This window comes from Meleagris gallopavo, chromosome 8 (genome assembly GCF_000146605.3).
Source record: "Meleagris gallopavo isolate NT-WF06-2002-E0010 breed Aviagen turkey brand Nicholas breeding stock chromosome 8, Turkey_5.1, whole genome shotgun sequence".
In the NCBI taxonomy this organism is placed as follows: Eukaryota; Metazoa; Chordata; class Aves; order Galliformes; family Phasianidae; genus Meleagris; species Meleagris gallopavo.
In genome coordinates, this window is record NC_015018.2 from 14,818,687 (window position 1) to 14,823,822 (window position 5,136).

The following is a 5,136-nucleotide window of genomic DNA, read 5'->3' on the forward strand; positions in this document are numbered from 1 at the left end:
AACCCACACACAAAGTCCTAAAGAAGATACACCAAAGTAGGATGATGTTCTTTCCAAGCTAAGCAATTACATATTATATGTATATTATAAAGAAATAACACCCAACAGTAATCACAGGTTTCCACTATATATACATATGTAACATAGAAATACAAACAATGAAAAGGTCTATTCTCTCACGAGATCTTCAGGGCTCTTCTAGCGCTCCTACCAACTTGCCATTTGGCAATAGATTTAGAACAGTATAGTTCAGATGAGCTGCTCTAACAACTTACTTTTTCAGTATGGCAGGAAGCAAGGAAGGAAAAAAGACAAGACCAAAAAAGCCTCTGAAAGTTACTACAGAGCACCTTATTGTTTTCTCCTTTCTACCCTTCTCAATGAGGTTCTAAAAAACAGCAAGCTGATTTCTTTCCCAAATAATCATTTCACTAAGCTCGCTCCTCTCTCACACACCCTGAGATACAGGCAAGCCAGCTCTGCCAGGAGAAAGTCTAGGGACAAGGAAACTGCTTTCCCAATCAATTCTCCACACCATTTCTCCATATTAACTATGTTTAGCAACGTATTTGAATTTTACTGCCGCAATTATGACAGGGGATTCAAGGCAGGTTGCATCTTCCGCAAACTCGAGTGATTTCCAGTCCGATGGCCATCAGCTATTGGCAGTTAACTCACAGACTGTCTACAGAAAATGCACAGTTCTTTCTGCACAGCCCCGTGAGCCTTTGTCACTTCCTGCACTTGAGAAAAGCCCATGGATACGTACCCAGAACAGACTGACTGCTTGAGGCGATAACTTCATCATTCACGAGGATGAGACAGGACAACTGGCAAGGATACACAGAAAACAAAAGTGTGGGAGACAGGCATGTTTGTTTTTTAAGCTTTATGTGGCTGCCTCAGTACCAGTGCTTATGGTGAGGTAATGTTTGGGCATGCAGGACTTAAGGGAAACATCTGATGCACCACAACTGCAAGACAAAATACTCATACTCTAAGAGACCCTTACTCATGGCTGACCTCACACAGTAACTGTCATTGATGCAGAAAGATATCAGTGTAGTTTCATAAGCCTCCAAATCTCAGTAAGTGAATAAAGGCTCGTCACAGCATCCAGAATGTATTTCTAAGCAATGCAATACTTAACCATTCAGTAGATAGTAAAACAACTTTTCTCCATAAAAGTTCATGGAATAGAAATTGGATATATGCAAACATTATACAAGACAGAACTTACAATGGAAAAGAACAGCATATGTAACACAGAGGATGGAAAAAACATACAAGCTGCAACATCAATTAGAGGAAATGAAAACCTCCTTTCCAAGCAGGTCTCTTTTCCAAATCATCTCAGACACTTTATTTGTGAACACAAATTTAATTATGACCAGTTCACGGACTGAACTCAAAATGAAAAATAGCAACACTGGTCAATGGTCTGACATTTGGCCTCAAGTAAAGAGTCAAATCTTTCAGAATTTTGACCTGGTAAGACAACTCAGTCCCTGAAAAGCCAACACCTTCTTGAGCCACTGACACCACTTCTGAGCTTAAGCTGTGCGTACTTAAGCCTCCTCTCACACACTTACCTTTGCTACCCTATCACACACACAATTTATTCCCTATCTGACAAGCTCGGCTGCTTCATCTATGGGACTGCTGATGTTTGGCAGAGCAGCAAGGGTTCTGCTGTGAAGCAGTTCAGTCTGAAACACTAGAGACAAGTGACAAGTGTATCCATGGTGGAGTCGCCGACCCTGGGGGTGTTCAAGGAAAAACTGGATGTTGTGTTGAGGGACATGGTTTAGTGGGAGCTATTGGTAATAGGTGAACAGTTGGACTGGATGATCTTTTAGGTCTTTTCCAACCTTGATGATTCTATGATTCCTATCTTTAACAGAAGAAAATCAGAATCTATACAAGGCAGTAAGTGAACAGAGCTTAAAATGGCAGAGTAGAATATGTTTTCTCTGTTTTGCAGTATTATAACATTATCTGAAGATAGAACTGTTAAGTCACTACTGGAAAGTAGAGTTATTTTTCCCCTCCACAAAATCAGGAAGTTAAACAGGGTATGAAAGGTTTAAGTTCACTGCATTGCTATTAGTCATCTTCGACAGAAGTCCCTTCTAAAAAAAAGATAAATTTGATTAATGCTTTATGAAAGAAATTAGAAAACCACTAAAATACCATAAGGTTAATTTCCTTCAAGTCAAGCTTGATCACTCAAGATTTCATTTTACTGCCCACTAAACTTGAAGTGTATTTGGCAAGCTCCAAATTACTACCAGCCTATTGAGCTTGACTAATTTTTCTCCTCCAAACAATCCTGTCATTTTTGTGGTACATCTTCAGCTACAAGAAATACCAAGCCAAACCCTTCTCTAAGAGGCACACATCCATCCCAAATACCAGCCAATAAAAACATTAAGATCTTCAGTTAAAAAAATTAAAAGCTCATTTAGTATATTACAGAAGATCCATCAACTTCCACTCCAACCTGGATATAGTACACTGTCACACCTGTACCTCAAGAACATGAGCAAAATGAATTAAAAAAAAAAGTTACTGCATGGGGCTCCTTCTTTGAAGGAGCCATCTTCTTTCTTAATCCATTTTTCACATCTCCTCAGCATTGCACAAGTGAAGATCTCAGCTACCAGCAGTTGCTTGCTTACTGATGCAATAGTCAGAGGGATTCAATTTTGCACTCTCTAAACTACGGAGCCTGTATTGCGTGTAGCAAGGCTGGTGAGCTGGAGAACGGTGTTGTTGTATGTGAGACATTTCACTAGCCTCTGCTGGTCAGTGTTCACCGTCCTGTACTTTCTGTGATACTTACACTACATGAAGGAGCCAGGGCAGACAGCAAAGAACAAAGAAAGCTACCAGCCACATTACCATCTTGGTTGTACTGACCGTTTCTTCTTTGCTGTCTCCTGTGAAGCCACTAGAAAAGTAGCAATTAGATAACCTGACTGAAATAAATATTTCTGCTTTGGTGAAACTATAGTTTCACAGATTGCCTTCACACACTTGGGAATGAAGCACAGCTTTGGACAGGAAACAGAACTTCGCTTTTGTGTTTTTCTTAATGTAGTCAAAGCTACCAAACCAGGACATCTTTCTTTTAAGCATCACCTCAGATTACACATCTATTGGCTCTCTGTGAATTAACACACAAATTGTATTCAACAGCCTGTCTTCTTATTTAGCTTGCAGGCAAGGAAAGAAAAATCACAGGCTTCCAAAACAATGGCCCCAAATGAAAGATGATCTGGCACTAGCAAGCTGCAGAAAAAAAACTGATTCTATTTCTGAATTTCTGAAATAAGTCCTACTTTTTGAGACTGAGCTTCCTTGTGGCGGGGCATAAGAAGAACAAAATCATAGAATTCAGTGAGACAGGCTAAGCTCAGAAGCAGAGTTACATCTGAAGTCTTCCTTCAAGGAAAAAACTTTCATACACTGGGGTTGAACACCCATACAACCAGAGCACCTACTACAGCAGTTCACAGACTGTAGGCAGGCAGACCACTTTTCATTAGAACTCAGGAGTTTCAGCTGAAGCCAGAGAGTCACAAGTGTTCTGGAGCACATCCCATAGAACTCACAGAGTCATGGGACCAGAAGCAATAATTGCACTGCAGAACCTCAAAGTGGGGAGCTATTACTGCACTGGAAGTACTGCAGGCTGAAATGTAATGAACAAATCACTTGCACTACTCATCTTGACAGCTCCTTATCCCCACAAGCCTCATGATTTCCACGTGTTAACAAATGTATCAGTTAACTGTGATGCAGTATTTTAACCATATACAAGTCCAACTTAAAACTTTTTTGTTAAGAGAAAATGCTTTCTATGATCAACTTAAGACTTTTACGGGGATTCATAGCGAGCATTAAGTGTTATGTTTCAAAATGAATCCAGAAGAGCCTACAAGTGAACCTAACAGAAGTGCAAGTATTACTGTTAAAGGAACAGAAGAATACAGTATTCCATTGCTCTTCACAAACAAGACACTTCTGCTTTGCAAGAGTTTACTATTCTTCTGATGCAGTAAGTCACAAAAGCATTAATAGAAAACATTTCAGACATATCAGTCATGCGCTTTTCAGACAAAAATGTCTATACTGCAAATACTTGTACCTTGAGAAGTTATGCTATGTTTAGCTGTCCCCAAAAATCCTAGAGATTCTGCTTGATTATGACCCACCATCACTTCCCGCAGGCAGAGAGCAACTTTTATTCAAGGCTGTGCAGAACAGAGCAAGCAGCAGCTCCGGCTTTGTGCTCTGGCTGCAGCTCCAGGCTGCTCCGCTCAGTGCTGAGCATGGACAGCTGGCCCCTGTCCATATACCTCACTGCCACAACCCTGCCTTTTGCTTTTTTTCCCCCCCTTTCTCCTCTCCAGGAGAGAATTATACTAATTAAGTACTTCACCTGTTACAGCAGATAGATTTAGAATCATGGAATCATTACAATTAGAAAATACCTCTAAGATCATCTGGTCCATCCATCAGCCATCCCACCGTGCCCGCTAACCACGTCCCTCAGTACCACATCTCCGCGCTTCCTGAACACCCCCAGGGGCAGTGACTCCACCACTCCCCTGGGCAGCCTGTGCCACTGCACTCACACCTTTCAGAGAAGTTTTTCTTAATATCCAACCTGCACTCCCCTGGCACAACTTGAGGCCGTTCCCCCCGTCCCATCGCTGTTACCCGGCAGAAGAGGCCGACCTCCACAACCTCTTCTCAAAGAGTTGTAGGGAGCGGTAAGGCTTCCCCTGAGCTTCCCCTTCTGCAGACAACCGCAGTTCCCTCAGCGACTCCTCATTAGACCTGTTCTTCAAAACAAGAGTTTCGAAGACAGCGAAAAAAGTAACCCGAAAAAAAAAAAAATAATAATCACGACAGATATACAAGACATCTGCGAGGCATTTCAGCCAGCACGAAGCGGCCGGTATAAATAGCACTAGTCGCGGGGCTTCAGAGCGGTGCCGCAGCTAAGGAAGAGCGGAGCCGCCCCAGTCCTGCAGGCCCCACGCGATCCCCGTTCCGGACGCGCTCCCAGCCCAGCGCCGCCCGGCCGGCCGTGAGAGGCGCTGCCCCGCGAGGAGAGGCGGGGAC